Source organism: Narcine bancroftii, chromosome 2 (assembly GCF_036971445.1).
Source record: "Narcine bancroftii isolate sNarBan1 chromosome 2, sNarBan1.hap1, whole genome shotgun sequence".
NCBI classification, from domain to species: domain Eukaryota; kingdom Metazoa; phylum Chordata; class Chondrichthyes; order Torpediniformes; family Narcinidae; genus Narcine; species Narcine bancroftii.
In genome coordinates, this window is record NC_091470.1 from 135,699,360 (window position 1) to 135,717,415 (window position 18,056).

The window sequence follows — 18,056 nt, forward strand, 5'->3', positions numbered from 1 at the left end:
TCTGATTCCGCACATCCGATTCCCTGCCTCTGATTCCCCGCCTCTGATTCACCGCCTCTGATTCCCGGCCTCTGATTTCCCGCCTCTGATTCCCTGCCACTGATACCCCGCTCCTGATTCCCCACCTCTGATTCGCCATATCTGATTCCCCGCCTCTGTTTCCCCGCCTCTGATTCCCCACCTCTGTTTCCCAATATCTAAGTCCCCGCCTCTGATTCCCCAACTCTGATTCCCCACCTCTGATTCCCCAGCTTTGATTCCCCGCCTCTGATTCCCCGCATCTGATTCCCTGCATCTGATTCCAAGCCTCTGATTCCCTGCCTCTGATTCCCAAACTCTGATTCCCCACCTCTGATTCCCCATATCTGATTCCCCGCCTCTGTTTCCCCGCCTCTGATTCCCCGCCTCTGTTTCCCCATATCTGATTCCCGGCCTCTGATTCCCCACCTCTGATTCCCCGCCTCTGATTCCCTGCCTCTGATTCCCCATCTCCGATTCCGCACATCTGATTCCCTGCCTCTGATTCCCCGCCTCTGATTCCCCGCCTCTGATTCCCTGCCTCTGATTCCCAACCTCTGATTCCCCGCCTCTGATTCCCCATATCTGATTCCCCGCCTCTTGTTTCCCCGCCTCTGATTCCCCTCCTCTCATTCCCCAACTCTAATTCCCCGCCTCTGAATCCCCAGCTCTGATTCCCAACCTCTGATTCCACACCTCTGATTCCCCATATCTGATTCCCCGCCTCTGTTTCCCCATATCTGATTCTCAGCCTCTGATTCCCCATATCTAAGTCCCCGCCTCTGATTCCCCAACTTTGATTCCCCACCTCTGATTCCCCAGCTCTGATTCCCCGCATCTGATTCCCTGCATCTGATTCCCAGCCGCTGATTCCCTGCCTCTGATTCCCAACCTCTGATTCCCCATCTCTGATTCACCACCTTTGATTCGCCAACTCTGATTCCACATATCAGATTCCCCGCCTCTGTATCCCCGCCTCTGATTCCCCGCCTCTGATTCCCCATATCTCATTCCCCGCCTCTGATTCCCCATCTCTGATACTGCACATCTGATTCCATGCCTCTGATTCCCCACCTCTGATTCCCCATATCTGATTCCCCGCATCTGTTTCCCCGCCTCTGATTCCCCGCCTCTGTTTCCCCATATCTAATTCCACGCCTAAGATTCCCCACCTCTGATTCCCCGCCTCTGATTCCCCAGCTCTGATTCCCCGCCTCTGATTCCCCGCCTCTGATTCCCTGCCTCTGATTCCCCGCCTCTGATTCCCAACCACTGATTCCCAACCTCTGATTCCCCACCTCTGAATCCCCATATCTGATTCCCCGCCTCTGTTTCCCCGCCTCTGATTCCCCACCTCTGTTTCCCCATATCTGATTCCCCGCCTCTGATTCCCCAACTCTGATTCCCCTCCTCTGATTTGCCAGCAATGAATCCCCGCCTCTGATTCCCCGCGTCTGATTCCCTGCCTCTGATTCCCCGCCTCTGATTCCCCATCTCTGAATCCCCGCCTCTGATTCCCAGGCTCTGTTTCCCCGCCTCTGATTCCCCGCGTCTGATTCCCTGCCTCTGATTCCCCGCCTCTGATTCCCCATCTCTGATTCACCGCCTCTGAATCCCCGTGTCTGATACCCAGCCTCTGATACCCCGCCCCTGATTCCCCACCTCTGATTCCCCATATCTGATACCCCGCCTCTGTTTCTGCGCCTCTGATTCCCCGCCTCTGATTCCCCGCCTCTGATTCCCCGCCTCTGTTTCCCCATATCTGATTCCCCGCCTCTGATTCCCCAACTCTGATTCCCCGCCTCTGATTCCCCAGCTCTGATTCCCCGTGTTTGATTCCCCGCCTCTGATTCCCCATCTCTGATTCCCGGCCTCTGATTCCCGGCCTCTGATTCCCGGCCTCTCATTCCCGGCCTCTGATACCTGGCCTCTGATTCCCCGCCTCTGGTTCCCCGCCTCTGATTCGCTGCCTCTGATTCCCCATCTCTGATTCCGCACATCTGATTCCCTGCCTCTGATTCCCCACCTCTGACTCCCCGCCTCTGATTCCCTGCCTCTGTTTCCCAACCTCTGATTCCCCACCTCTGATTCCCCATATCTGATTCCCCACCTCTGTTTCCCTGCCTCTGATTCCCCACCTCTGTTTCCCGATATCTGATTCCACGCCTCTGATTCCCCAACTCTGATTCCCCGCCTCTGATTCCCCAGCTCTGATTCCCCGCCTCTGATTCCCCGTGTTTGATTCACTGCCTCTGATTCCCCGTGTCTGATTCCCCATCTCCGATTCACCGCCTTTGATTCGCCACCTCTGATTTGCCATATCAGATTCCCCGCCTCTGTATCCCCGCCTCTGGTTCCCCGCCTCTGATTCCCCATATTTCATTCCCCGCCTCTGATTCCCCATCTCTGATTCCGCACATCTGATTCCCTGCCTCTGACTCCCCACCTCTGATTCCCCATATCTGATTCCCCGCCTCTGTTTCCCCACCTCTGATTCCCCGCCTCTGTTTCCCCATATCTTATTCCACGCCTCTGATTCCCCACCTCTGATTCCCCGCCTCTGATTCCCCAGCTCTGATTCCCCGCCTCTGATTCCCCGCCACTGATTCCCTGCCTCTGATTTGCCAGCTATGATTCCCCGCCTCTGATTCTCCACGTCTGATTCCCTGCCTCTGATTCCCTGCCTCTGATTCCCTGCCTCTGTTTCCCCGCCTCTGATTCCCTGCCACTGATTCCCCGCCTCTGATTCTCCAGCTCTGATTCCCCGCCTCTGATTCCCCGCGTCTGATTCCCCATCTCTGATTCCCCTCCTCTGAATTTCCCACCTCTGATTCCCCATCTCTGATTCCGCACATCCGATTCCCTGCCTCTTATTCCCCACCTCTGATTCCCCAGCTCTGATTCCCCGCCTCTGATTCCCCAACTCTGATTCCCCGCCTCTGATAACCCAGCTCTGATTCCCCGCCTCTGATTCCCCGTGTTTGATTCCCTTTCTCTCATTCCCCGCCTCTGATTCCCCATCTCTGATTCACCGCCTTTGATTCGCCACCTCTGATTCCCCATATCTGATTCCTCGCCTCTGTTTCCCCGCCTGTGATTCCCCGCCTCTGATTCCCCATATCTCACTCCCCGCCTCTGATTCCCCATCTCTGATTCCCGGACTCTGATTCGCGGACTCTGATTCCCGGCATCTTATTCCTGGCATCTGATTCCGGCCTCTGATTCCCGGCCTCTGATTCCCTGCTTCTGATTCTGATTCCCTGCCTCTGATTCCCCATTTCTGATTCCGCACATCTAATTCCCTGCCTCTGATTCCCCACCTCTGATTCCCCATATCTGATTCCCTGCCTCTGTTTCCCCGCCTCTGATTCCCCACCTCTGTTTCCCCATATCTAAGTCCCCGCCTCTGATTCCCCAACTTTGATTCCCCACCTCTGATTCCCCAGCTCTGATTCCCCGCCTCTGATTCCCCGCATCTGATTCCCTGCATCTGATTCCCAGCCTCTGATTCCCTGCCTCTGATTCCCAACCTCTGATTCCCCACCTCTGATTCCCCATATCTGATTCCCCGCCTCTGTTTCCCCGCCTCTGATTCCCCGCCTCTGTTTCCCCATATCTGATTCCCCGCCTCTATTTGCCCGCCTCTGATTCCCCGCCTCTGTTTCCCCATATCTGATTCCCCACCTCTGATTCCCCAACTCTGATTCCCTGCCTCTGATTCCCCAACTCTGTTTCCCCACCTCTGATTACCCGCCTCTGTTTCCCCATATCTAATTCCCCGCCTCTGATTCCCAACCTCTGATTCCCCACCTCTGAATCCCCATATCTGATTCCCTGCCTCTCATTCCCCGCCTCTGATTCCCCGCCTCTGATTCCCTGCCTCCGATTCCCCAGCTCTGATTCCCCGCCTCTGAATCCCCAACTCTGATTCCCTGCCTCTCATTCCCCACCTCTGATTCCCCGTATCTGATTCCCCACCTATGTTTTCCCGCCTCTGATTCCCCGCCTCTGATTCCCCATCTCTGATTCCTGGACTCTGATTACCCACCTCTGATTCCCCATCTCTGATTCCGCACATCCGAATCCCTGCCTCTGATTCCCCGCCTCTGATTCCCCGCCTCTGAATCCCCGCCTTTGATTCCCAGGCTCTGATTCCCCGCCTCTGATTCCCCGTGTCTGATTCCCTGCCTCTGATTCCCCATCTCTGATTCCCCGCCTCTGAATCCCCGTGTCTGATACCCAGCCTCTGATACCCCGCCCCTGATTCCCCACCTCTGATTCCCCATATCTGATACCCCGCCTCTGTTTCTGCGCCTCTGATTCCCCGCCTCTGATTGCCCGCCTCTGATTCCCCGCCTCTGTTTCCCCATATCTGATTCCCCGCCTCTGATTCCCCAACTCTGATTCCCCGCCTCTAATTCCCCAGCTCTGATTCCCCGTGTTTGATTCCCCGCCTCTGATTCCCCATCTCTGATTCCCGGCCTCTGATTCCCGGCCTCTGATTCCCGGCCTCTCATTCCCGGTTCTGATACCTGGCCTCTGATTCCCCGCCTCTGGTTCCCCGCCTCTGATTCGCTGCCTCTGATTCCCCATCTCTGATTCCGCACATCTGATTCCCTGCCTCTGATTCCCCACCTCTGACTACCCACCTCTGATTCCCTGCCTCTGTTTCCCAACCTCTGATTCCCCACCTCTGATTCCCCATATCTGATTCCCCACCTCTGTTTCCCTGCCTCTGATTCCCCACCTCTGTTTCCCCATATCTGATTCCCCGCCTCTGATTCCCCAACTCTGATTCCCCGCCTCTGATTCCCCATCTCTGAGTCACCGCCTTTCATTCGCCACCTCTGATTCCCCATATCAGATTCCCCGCCTCTGTTTCCCTGCCTCTGATTCCCCGCCTCTGTTTCCCCATATCTGATTTCCGCCTCTGATACCTCGCCTCTGATTCCCCATCTCTTATTCATCACATCTGATTCCCCACCTCTGCTTCACCATCTCTGATCCTCTACCTCTGATTCGCCACCACTGATTCGCCATATCTGATTCACCGCCTCTGTTTCCCCGCCTGTGATTCCCCGCCTCTGATTCCCCATATCTGATTCCCCGCCTCTGATTCCCCATCTCTGATTCCCGGACTCTGATTCCCCACCTCTGATTACCAGCCTCTGATTCCCCATCCCTGATTCCCCGCCTCTGATTCCACGTGTCTGATTCCCTGCCTCTGATTCCCCGCCTCTGATTCCCCTTCTCTGATTCCCTGAGACTGATTCCCCGCCCCTGTTTCCCCACCTCTGATTCTCCATATCTGATTCCCCGCCTCTGATTCCCCAACTCTGATTCCCGGCCTCTGATTCCCCAGCTCTGATTCCCCATCTCTGATTCCCCGCCTCTGATTCCCCGTGTCTGATTCCCTGCCTCTGATTCCCTGCCTCTGTTTCCCCGCCTCTGATTCCCTGCCACTGATTCCCCGCCCCTGATTCCCCACCTCTGATTCCCCGCCTCTGATTCTCCAGCTCTGATTCCCTGCCTCTGATTCACCGTGTTTGATTCCCTGCCTCTGATTCCCCAACTCTGATTCCCCGCCTCTGATTCCTGGACTCTGATTCCCCGCCTCTGATTCCCCGCGTCTGATTCCCTGCCTCTGATTCCCCGCCTCTGAATCCCCATCTCTGATTCCCCGCCTCTGAATTTCCCACCTCTGATTCCCCATCTCTGATTCCGCACATCCGATTCCCTGCCTCTGATTCCCCACCTCTGATTCCCCAGCTCTGATTCCCCGCCTCTGATTCCCCAACTCTGATTCCCCGCCTCTGATAACCCAGCTCTGATTCCCCGCCTCTGATTCCCCGTGTTTGATTCCCTTTCTCTCATTCCCCGCCTCTGATTCCCCATCTCTGATTCACCGCCTTTGATTCGCCACCTCTGATTCCCCATATCTGATTCCTCGCCTCTGTTTCCCCGCCTGTGATTCCCCGCCTCTGATTCCCCATATCTCACTCCCCGCCTCTGATTCCCCATCTCTGATTCCCGGACTCTGATTCGCGGACTCTGATTCCCGGCCTCTTATTCCTGGCATCTGATTCCGGCCTGTGATTCCCGGCCGCTGATTCCCTGCTTCTGATTCTGATTCCCTGCCTCTGATTCCCCATTTCTGATTCCGCACATCTAATTCCCTGCCTCTGATTCCCCACCTCTGATTCCCCATATCTGATTCCCTGCCTCTGTTTCCCCGCCTCTGATTCCGCACCTCTGTTTCCCCATATCTAAGTCCCCGCCTCTGATTCCCCAACTTTGATTCCCCACCTCTGATTCCCCAGCTCTGATTCCCCGCCTCTGATTCCCCGCAACTGATTCCCTGCATCTGATTCCCAGCCTCTGATTCCCTGCCTCTGATTCCCAACCTCTGATTCCCCACCTCTGATTCCCCATATCTGATTCCCCGCCTCTGTTTCCCCGCCTCTGATTCCCCGCCTCTGTTTCCCCATATCTGATTCCCCGCCTCTATTTACCCGCCTCTGATTCCCCGCCTCTGTTTCCCCATATCTGATTCCCCGCCTCTGAATCCCCAACTCTGATTCCCTGCCTTTAATTTCCCAGCTCTGATTCCCCGCCTCTGATTCCCCGTTTCTGATTTCCTGCCTCTGATTCCCCGCCTCTGATTACCCATGTCTGATTCCCCGCCTCTGTTTCCCCGCTTTGATTCCCCGCCTCTGTTTCCCAATATCTAAGTCCCCGCCTCTGATTCCCCAACTTTGATTCCCCACCTCTGATTCCCCAGCTCTGATTCCCCGCCTCTGATTCCACGCATCTGATTCCCTGCATCTGATTCCCAGCCTCTGATTCCCTGCCTCTGATTCCCAACCTCTGATTCCCCACCTCTGATTCCCCATATCTGATTCCACGCCTCTGTTTCCCCGCCTCTGATTCCCCGCCTCTGTTTCCCCATATCTGATTCCCCGCCTCTATTTGCCCACCTCTGATTCCCCGCCTCTGTTTCCCCGTGTCTGAATTCCTGCCTCTGATTCCCCGCCTCTGATTACCCATGTTTGATTCACTGCCTCTGATTCCCCACCTCTGATTCCCCATCTCTGATTCCGCACATCCGATTCCCTGCCTCTGATTCCCCGCCTCAGATTCACTGCCTCTGCTTCCCCAGCTCTGATTCCCCGCCTCTGATTCCCCGCGTCTTATTCCCTGCTTCTGATTCTGATACCCTGCCTCTGATTGCCCATCTCTGATTCCGCACATCTAATTCCCTGCCTCTGATTCCCCACCTCTGATTCCCCATATCCGATTCCCCGCCTCTGTTTCCCCGCCTCTGATTCCCCGCCTCTGTTTCCCCATATCTAAGTCCCCGCCTCTGATTCCCCAACTCTGATTCCCGGCCTCTGATTCCCCAGCTCTGATTCCCCGCCTCTGATTCCCGGCATCCGATTCCCTGCCTCTGATTCACTGCCTCTGATTCCCCATCTCTGATTCCCCGCCTCTGATTCCCCGTGTCTGATTCCCTGCCTCTGATTCCCTGCCTCTGTTTCCCCGCCTCTGATTCCCTGCCACTGATTCCCCGCCTCTGATCCTCCAGCTCTGATTCCCCGCCTCTGATTCCCCGCGTCTGATTCCCCATCTCTGATTCCCCGCCTCTGAATTTCCCACCTCTGATTCCCCATCTCTGATTCCGCACATCCGATTCCCTGCCTCTTATTCCCCACCTCTGATTCCCCAGCTCTGATTCCCCGCCTCTGATTCCCCAACTCTGATTCCCCGCCTCTGATAACCCAGCTCTGATTCCCCGCCTCTGATTCCCCGTGTTTGATTCCCTTTCTCTCATTCCCCGCCTCTGATTCCCCATCTCTGATTCACCGCCTTTGATTCGCCACCTCTGATTCCCCATATCTGATTCCTCGCCTCTGTTTCCCCGCCTGTGATTCCCCGCCTCTGATTCCCCATATCTCACTCCCCGCCTCTGATTCCCCATCTCTGATTCCCGGACTCTGATTCGCGGACTCTGATTCCCGGCATCTTATTCCTGGCATCTGATTCCGGCCTCTGATTCCCGGCCTCTGATTCCCTGCTTCTGATTCTGATTCCCTGCCTCTGATTCCCCATTTCTGATTCCGCACATCTAATTCCCTGCCTCTGATTCCCCACCTCTGATTCCCCATATCTGATTCCCTGCCTCTGTTTCCCCGCCTCTGATTCCCCACCTCTGTTTCCCCATATCTAAGTCCCCGCCTCTGATTCCCCAACTTTGATTCCCCACCTCTGATTCCCCAGCTCTGATTCCCCGCCTCTGATTCCCCGCATCTGATTCCCTGCATCTGATTCCCAGCCTCTGATTCCCTGCCTCTGATTCCCAACCTCTGATTCCCCACCTCTGATTCCCCATATCTGATTCCCCGCCTCTGTTTCCCCGCCTCTGATTCCCCGCCTCTGTTTCCCCATATCTGATTCCCCGCCTCTATTTGCCCGCCTCTGATTCCCCGCCTCTGTTTCCCCATATCTGATTCCCCACCTCTGATTCCCCAACTCTGATTCCCTGCCTTTGATTCCCCAACTCTGTTTCCCCACCTCTGATTACCCGCCTCTGTTTCCCCATATCTAATTCCCCGCCTCTGATTCCCAACCTCTGATTCCCCACCTCTGAATCCCCATATCTGATTCCCTGCCTCTCATTCCCCGCCTCTGATTCCCCGCCTCTGATTCCCTGCCTCCGATTCCCCAGCTCTGATTCCCCGCCTCTGAATCCCCAACTCTGATTCCCTGCCTCTCATTCCCCACCTCTGATTCCCCGTATCTGATTCCCCACCTATGTTTTCCCGCCTCTGATTCCCCGCCTCTGATTCCCCATCTCTGATTCCTGGACTCTGATTCCCCACCTCTGATTCCCCATCTCTGATTCCGCACATCCGAATCCCTGCCTCTGATTCCCCGCCTCTGATTCCCCGCCTCTGAATCCCCGCCTTTGATTCCCAGGCTCTGATTCCCCGCCTCTGATTCCCCGTGTCTGATTCCCTGCCTCTGATTCCCCATCTCTGATTCCCCGCCTCTGAATCCCCGTGTCTGATACCCAGCCTCTGATACCCCGCCCCTGATTCCCCACCTCTGATTCCCCATATCTGATACCCCGCCTCTGTTTCTGCGCCTCTGATTCCCCGCCTCTGATTGCCCGCCTCTGATTCCCCGCCTCTGTTTCCCCATATCTGATTCCCCGCCTCTGATTCCCCAACTCTGATTCCCCGCCTCTAATTCCCCAGCTCTGATTCCCCGTGTTTGATTCCCCGCCTCTGATTCCCCATCTCTGATTCCCGGCCTCTGATTCCCGGCCTCTGATTCCCGGCCTCTCATTCCCGGTTCTGATACCTGGCCTCTGATTCCCCGCCTCTGGTTCCCCGCCTCTGATTCGCTGCCTCTGATTCCCCATCTCTGATTCCGCACATCTGATTCCCTGCCTCTGATTCCCCACCTCTGAATCCCCACCTCTGATTCCCTGCCTCTGTTTCCCAACCTCTGATTCCCCACCTCTGATTCCCCATATCTGATTCCCCACCTCTGTTTCCCTGCCTCTGATTCCCCACCTCTGTTTCCCCATATCTGATTCCCCGCCTCTGATTCCCCAACTCTGATTCCCCGCCTCTGATTCCCCATCTCTGAGTCACCGCCTTTCATTCGCCACCTCTGATTCCCCATATCAGATTCCCCGCCTCTGTTTCCCTGCCTCTGATTCCCCGCCTCTGTTTCCCCATATCTGATTTCCGCCTCTGATACCTCGCCTCTGATTCCCCATCTCTTATTCATCACATCTGATTCCCCACCTCTGCTTCACCATCTCTGATCCTCTACCTCTGATTCGCCACCACTGATTCGCCATATCTGATTCACCGCCTCTGTTTCCCCGCCTGTGATTCCCCGCCTCTGATTCCCCATCTCTGATTCCCGGACTCTGATTCCCCACCTCTGATTACCAGCCTCTGATTCCCCATCCCTGATTCCCCGCCTCTGATTCCACGTGTCTGATTCCCTGCCTCTGATTCCCCGCCTCTGATTCCCCTTCTCTGATTCCCTGAGACTGATTCCCCGCCCCTGTTTCCCCACCTCTGATTCTCCATATCTGATTCCCCGCCTCTGATTCCCCAACTCTGATTCCCGGCCTCTGATTCCCCAGCTCTGATTCCCCATCTCTGATTCCCCGCCTCTGATTCCCCGTGTCTGATTCCCTGCCTCTGATTCCCTGCCTCTGTTTCCCCGCCTCTGATTCCCTGCCACTGATTCCCCGCCCCTGATTCCCCACCTCTGATTCCCCGCCTCTGATTCTCCAGCTCTGATTCCCTGCCTCTGATTCACCGTGTTTGATTCCCTGCCTCTGATTCCCCAACTCTGATTCCCCGCCTCTGATTCCTGGACTCTGATTCCCCGCCTCTGATTCCCCGCGTCTGATTCCCTGCCTCTGATTCCCCGCCTCTGAATCCCCATCTCTGATTCCCCGCCTCTGAATTTCCCACCTCTGATTCCCCATCTCTGATTCCGCACATCCGATTCCCTGCCTCTGATTCCCCACCTCTGATTCCCCAGCTCTGATTCCCCGCCTCTGATTCCCCAACTCTGATTCCCCGCCTCTGATAACCCAGCTCTGATTCCCCGCCTCTGATTCCCCGTGTTTGATTCCCTTTCTCTCATTCCCCGCCTCTGATTCCCCATCTCTGATTTACCGCCTTTGATTCGCCACCTCTGATTCCCCATATCTGATTCCTCGCCTCTGTTTCCCCGCCTGTGATTCCCCGCCTCTGATTCCCCATATCTCACTCCCCGCCTCTGATTCCCCATCTCTGATTCCCGGACTCTGATTCGCGGACTCTGATTCCCGGCCTCTTATTCCTGGCATCTGATTCCGGCCTGTGATTCCCGGCCTCTGATTCCCTGCTTCTGATTCTGATTCCCTGCCTCTGATTCCCCATTTCTGATTCCGCACATCTAATTCCCTGCCTCTGATTCCCCACCTCTGATTCCCCATATCTGATTCCCTGCCTCTGTTTCCCCGCCTCTGATTCCGCACCTCTGTTTCCCCATATCTAAGTCCCCGCCTCTGATTCCCCAACTTTGATTCCCCACCTCTGATTCCCCAGCTCTGATTCCCCGCCTCTGATTCCCCGCAACTGATTCCCTGCATCTGATTCCCAGCCTCTGATTCCCTGCCTCTGATTCCCAACCTCTGATTCCCCACCTCTGATTCCCCATATCTGATTCCCCGCCTCTGTTTCCCCGCCTCTGATTCCCGCCTCTGTTTCCCCATATCTGATTCCCCGCCTCTATTTACCCGCCTCTGATTCCCCGCCTCTGTTTCCCCATATCTGATTCCCCGCCTCTGAATCCCCAACTCTGATTCCCTGCCTTTAATTTCCCAGCTCTGATTCCCCGCCTCTGATTCCCCGTTTCTGATTTCCTGCCTCTGATTCCCCGCCTCTGATTACCCATGTCTGATTCCCCGCCTCTGTTTCCCCGCTTTGATTCCCCGCCTCTGTTTCCCAATATCTAAGTCCCCGCCTCTGATTCCCCAACTTTGATTCCCCACCTCTGATTCCCCAGCTCTGATTCCCCGCCTCTGATTCCACGCATCTGATTCCCTGCATCTGATTCCCAGCCTCTGATTCCCTGCCTCTGATTCCCAACCTCTGATTCCCCACCTCTGATTCCCCATATCTGATTCCCTGCCTCTGTTTCCCCGCCTCTGATTCCCCGCCTCTGTTTCCCCATATCTGATTCCCCGCCTCTATTTGCCCACCTCTGATTCCCCGCCTCTGTTTCCCCGTGTCTGAATTCCTGCCTCTGATTCCCCGCCTCTGATTACCCATGTTTGATTCACTGCCTCTGATTCCCCACCTCTGATTCCCCATCTCTGATTCCGCACATCCGATTCCCTGCCTCTGATTCCCCGCCTCAGATTCACTGCCTCTGCTTCCCCAGCTCTGATTCCCCGCCTCTGATTCCCCGCGTCTTATTCCCTGCTTCTGATTCTGATACCCTGCCTCTGATTGCCCATCTCTGATTCCGCACATCTAATTCCCTGCCTCTGATTCCCCACCTCTGATTCCCCATATCCGATTCCCCGCCTCTGTTTCCCCGCCTCTGATTCCCCGCCTCTGTTTCCCCATATCTAAGTCCCCGCCTCTGATTCCCCAACTCTGATTCCCCACCTCTGATTCCCCAGCTCTGATTCCCCGCCTCTGATCCCCGCATCTGATTCCCTGCATCTGATTCCCAGCCTCTGATTCCCTGCCTCTGATTCCCCATATCTGATTCCCCGCCTCTGATTCCCCATCTCTGATTCCCGGACTCTGATTCCCCACCTCTGATACCCCGCCTCTGATTCCCCATCTCTTATTCATCACATCTGATTCCCCACCTCTGCTTCCCCATCTCTGATTCTCTACCTCTGATTCGCCACCACTGATTCGCCATATCTGATTCACCGCCTCTGTTTCCCCGCCTCTGATTCCCCGCCTCTGATTACCCATATCTGATTCCCCGCCTCTGATTCCCCATCTCTGATTCCCGGACTCTGATTCCCCACCTCTGATTACCAGCCTCTGATTCCCCATCCCTGATTCCCCGCCTCTGATTCCACGTGTCTGATTCCCTGCCTCTGACTCCCCGCCTCTGATTCCCCTTCTCTGATTCCCTGCGACTGATTCCCCGCCCCTGATTCCCCACCTCTGATTCTCCATATCTGATTCCCCGCCTCTGATTCCCCAACTCTGATTCCCGGCCTCTGATTCCCCAGCTCTGATTCCCCGCCCCTGATTCCCGGCGTCCGATTCCCTGCCTCTGATTCACTGCCTCTGATTCCCCATCTCTGATTCCCCGCCTCTGATTCCCCGTGTCTGATTCCCTGCCTCTGATTCCCCGCCTCTGATTCCCCGCCTCTGATTCCCTGCCACTGATTCCCCGCCCCTGATTCCCCACCTCTGATTCCCCAAATCTGATTCCCCAACTCTGATTCCCCGCCTCTGATTCCCCAGCTCTGATTCCCCGTGTTTGATTCCCCGCCTCTGATTCCCCATCTCTGATTCCCCGCCTATGATTCCCCGGCCTCTGATTCCCGGCCTCTCATTCCCGGCCTCTAATTCCCGGCCTCTGATTCCCCGCCTCTGGTTCCCCACCTCTTTTTCGCTGCCTCTGATTCCCCATCTCTGATTCCGCACATCTGATTCCCTGCCTTTGATTCCCCGCCTCTGACTCCCCGCCTCTGATTCCCTGTCTCTGTTTCCAAACCTCTGATTCCCCACCTCTGATTCCCCATATCTGATTCCCCACCTGTGTTTCCCTGCCTCTGATTCCCCGCCTCTGTTTCCCCATATCTGATTTCCCGCCTCTGATTCCCCAACTCTGATTCCCCGCCTCTGATTCTCCAGCTCTGATTCCCTGCCTCTGATTCACCGTGTTTGATTCCCTGCCTCTGATTCCCCAACTCTGATTCCCTGCCTCTGATTCCTGGACTCTGATTCCCCGCCTCTGATTCCCCGCGTCTGATTCCCTGCCTCTGATTCCCCGCCTCTGAATCCCCATCTCTGATTCCCCGCCTCTGAATCCTCGTGTCTGATACCCAGCCTCTGATACCCCGCCCCTGATTCCCCACCTCTGATTCCCCATATCTGATTCCCCGCCTCTGTTTCCGCACCTCTGATTCCCCGCCCCTGATTCCCCACCTCTGATTCCCCACCTCTGATTCCCCAACTCTGATTCCCCGCCTCTGATTCCCCAACTCTGTTTCCCCACCTCTGATTCCCCGCCTCTGTTTCCCCATATCTAATTCCCCGCCTCTGATTCCCAACCTCTGATTCCCCACCTCTGAATCCCCATATCTGATTCCCTGCCTCTCATTCCCCGCCTCTGATTCCCCGCCTCTGATTCCCTGCCTCCGATTCCCCAGCTCTGATTCCCCGCCTCTGAATCCCCACCTCTGATTCCCTGCCTCTCATTCCCCACCTCTGATTCCCCGTATCTGATTCCCCACCTATGTTTTCCCGCCTCTGATTCCCCGCCTCTGATTCCGCACATCCGAATCCCTGCCTCTGATTCCCCGCCTCTGATTCCACGCCTCTGATTCCCCGCCTCTGATTCCCCATCTCTGATTCCCCGCCTCTGAATCCCCGTGTCTGATACCCAGCCTCTGATACCCCGCCCCTGATTCCCCACCTCTGATTCCCCATATCTGATACCCCGCCTCTGTTTCTGCGCCTCTGATTCCCCGCCTCTGATTGCCCGCCTCTGATACCCCGCCTCTGATTCCCCATCTCTGATTCCCGGCCTCTGATTCCCGGCCTCTGATTCCCGGCCTCTGAATCCCCAACTCTGATTCCCTGCCTCTCATTCCCCACCTCTGATTCCCCGTATCTGATTCCCCACCTATGTTTTCCCACCTCTGATTCCCCGCCTCTGATTCCCCATCTCTGATTCCTGGACTCTGATTCCCCACCTCTGATTCCCCATCTCTGATTCCGCACATCCGAATCCCTGCCTCTGATTCCCCGCCTCTGATTCCCCGCCTCTGAATCCCCGCCTTTGATTCCCAGGCTCTGATTCCCTGCCTCTGATTCCCCAACTCTGATTCCCCGCCTCTGATAACCCAGCTCTGATTCCCCGCCTCTGATTCCCCGTGTTTGATTCCCTTTCTCTCATTCCCCGCCTCTGATTCCCCATCTCTGATTCACCGCCTTTGATTCGCCACCTCTGATTCCCCATATCTGATTCCTCGCCTCTGTTTCCCCGCCTGTGATTCCCCGCCTCTGATTCCCCATATCTCACTCCCTGCCTCTGATTCCCCATCTCTGATTCCCGGACTCTGATTCGCGGACTCTGATTCCCGGCATCTTATTCCTGGCATCTGATTCCGGCCTCTGATTCCCGGCCTCTGATTCCCTGCTTCTGATTCTGATTCCCTGCCTCTGATTCCCCATTTCTGATTCCGCACATCTAATTCCCTGCCTCTGATTCCCCACCTCTGATTCCCCACATCTGATTCCCTGCCTCTGTTTCCCCGCCTCTGATTCCCCACCTCTGTTTCCCCATATCTAAGTCCCCGCCTCTGATTCCCCAACTTTGATTCCCCACCTCTGATTCCCCAGCTCTGATTCCCCGCCTCTGATTCCCCGCATCTGATTCCCTGCATCTGATTCCCAGCCTCTGATTCCCTGCCTCTGATTCCCAACCTCTGATTCCCCACCTCTGATTCCCCATATCTGATTCCCCGCCTCTGTTTCCCCGCCTCTGATTCCCCGCCTCTGTTTCCCCATATCTGATTCCCCGCCTCTATTTGCCCGCCTCTGATTCCCCGCCTCTGTTTCCCCATATCTGATTCCCCACCTCTGATTCCCAAACTCTGATTCCCTGCCTCTGATTCCCCAACTCTGTTTCCCCACCTCTGATTACCCGCCTCTGTTTCCCCATATCTAATTCCCCGCCTCTGATTCCCAACCTCTGATTCCCCACCTCTGAATCCCCATATCTGATTCCCTGCCTCTCATTCCCCGCCTCTGATTCCCCGCCTCTGATTCCCTGCCTCCGATTCCCCAGCTCTGATTCCCCGCCTCTGAATCCCCAACTCTGATTCCCTGCCTCTCATTCCCCACCTCTGATTCCCCGTATCTGATTCCCCACCTATGTTTTCCCGCCTCTGATTCCCCGCCTCTGATTCCCCATCTCTGATTCCTGGACTCTGATTCCCCACCTCTGATTCCCCATCTCTGATTCCGCACATCCGAATCCCTGCCTCTGATTCCCCGCCTCTGATTCCCCGCCTCTGAATCCCCGCCTTTGATTCCCAGGCTCTGATTCCCCGCCTCTGATTCCCCGTGTCTGATTCCCTGCCTCTGATTCCCCATCTCTGATTCCCCGCCTCTGAATCCCCGTGTCTGATACCCAGCCTCTGATACCCCGCCCCTGATTCCCCACCTCTGATTCCCCATATCTGATACCCCGCCTCTGTTTCTGCGCCTCTGATTCCCCGCCTCTGATTGCCCGCCTCTGATTCCCCGCCTCTGTTTCCCCATATCTGATTCCCCGCCTCTGATTCCCCAACTCTGATTCCCCGCCTCTAATTCCCCAGCTCTGATTCCCCGTGTTTGATTCCCCGCCTCTGATTCCCCATCTCTGATTCCCGGCCTCTGATTCCCGGCCTCTGATTCCCGGCCTCTCATTCCCGGTTCTGATACCTGGCCTCTGATTCCCCGCCTCTGGTTCCCCGCCTCTGATTCGCTGCCTCTGATTCCCCATCTCTGATTCCGCACATCTGATTCCCTGCCTCTGATTCCCCACCTCTGAATCCCCACCTCTGATTCCCTGCCTCTGTTTCCCAACCTCTGATTCCCCACCTCTGATTCCCCATATCTGATTCCCCACCTCTGTTTCCCTGCCTCTGATTCCCCACCTCTGTTTCCCCATATCTGATTCCCCGCCTCTGATTCCCCAACTCTGATTCCCCGCCTCTGATTCCCCATCTCTGAGTCACCGCCTTTCATTCGCCACCTCTGATTCCCCATATCAGATTCCCCGCCTCTGTTTCCCTGCCTCTGATTCCCCGCCTCTGTTTCCCCATATCTGATTTCCGCCTCTGATACCTCGCCTCTGATTCCCCATCTCTTATTCATCACATCTGATTCCCCACCTCTGCTTCACCATCTCTGATCCTCTACCTCTGATTCGCCACCACTGATTCGCCATATCTGATTCACCGCCTCTGTTTCCCCGCCTGTGATTCCCCGCCTCTGATTCCCCATATCTGATTCCCCGCCTCTGATTCCCCATCTCTGATTCCCGGACTCTGATTCCCCACCTCTGATTACCAGCCTCTGATTCCCCATCCCTGATTCCCCGCCTCTGATTCCACGTGTCTGATTCCCTGCCTCTGATTCCCCGCCTCTGATTCCCCTTCTCTGATTCCCTGAGACTGATTCCCCGCCCCTGTTTCCCCACCTCTGATTCTCCATATCTGATTCCCCGCCTCTGATTCCCCAACTCTGATTCCCGGCCTCTGATTCCCCAGCTCTGATTCCCCATCTCTGATTCCCCGCCTCTGATTCCCCGTGTCTGATTCCCTGCCTCTGATTCCCTGCCTCTGTTTCCCCGCCTCTGATTCCCTGCCACTGATTCCCCGCCCCTGATTCCCCACCTCTGATTCCCCGCCTCTGATTCTCCAGCTCTTATTCCCTGCCTCTGATTCACCGTGTTTGATTCCCTGCCTCTGATTCCCCAACTCTGATTCCCCGCCTCTGATTCCTGGACTCTGATTCCCCGCCTCTGATTCCCCGCGTCTGATTCCCTGCCTCTGATTCCCCGCCTCTGAATCCCCATCTCTGATTCCCCGCCTCTGAATTTCCCACCTCTGATTCCCCATCTCTGATTCCGCACATCCGATTCCCTGCCTCTGATTCCCCACCTCTGATTCCCCAGCTCTGATTCCCCGCCTCTGATTCCCCAACTCTGATTCCCCGCCTCTGATAACCCAGCTCTGATTCCCCGCCTCTGATTCCCCGTGTTTGATTCCCTTTCTCTCATTCCCCGCCTCTGATTCCCCATCTCTGATTCACCGCCTTTGATTCGCCACCTCTGATTCCCCATATCTGATTCCTCGCCTCTGTTTCCCCGCCTGTGATTCCCCGCCTCTGATTCCCCATATCTCACTCCCCGCCTCTGATTCCCCATCTCTGATTCCCGGACTCTGATTCGCGGACTCTGATTCCCGGCCTCTTATTCCTGGCATCTGATTCCGGCCTGTGATTCCCGGCCTCTGATTCCCTGCTTCTGATTCTGATTCCCTGCCTCTGATTCCCCATTTCTGATTCCGCACATCTAATTCCCTGCCTCTGATTCCCCACCTCTGATTCCCCATATCTGATTCCCTGCCTCTGTTTCCCCGCCTCTGATTCCGCACCTCTGTTTCCCCATATCTAAGTCCCCGCCTCTGATTCCCCAACTTTGATTCCCCACCTCTGATTCCCCAGCTCTGATTCCCCGCCTCTGATTCCCCGCAACTGATTCCCTGC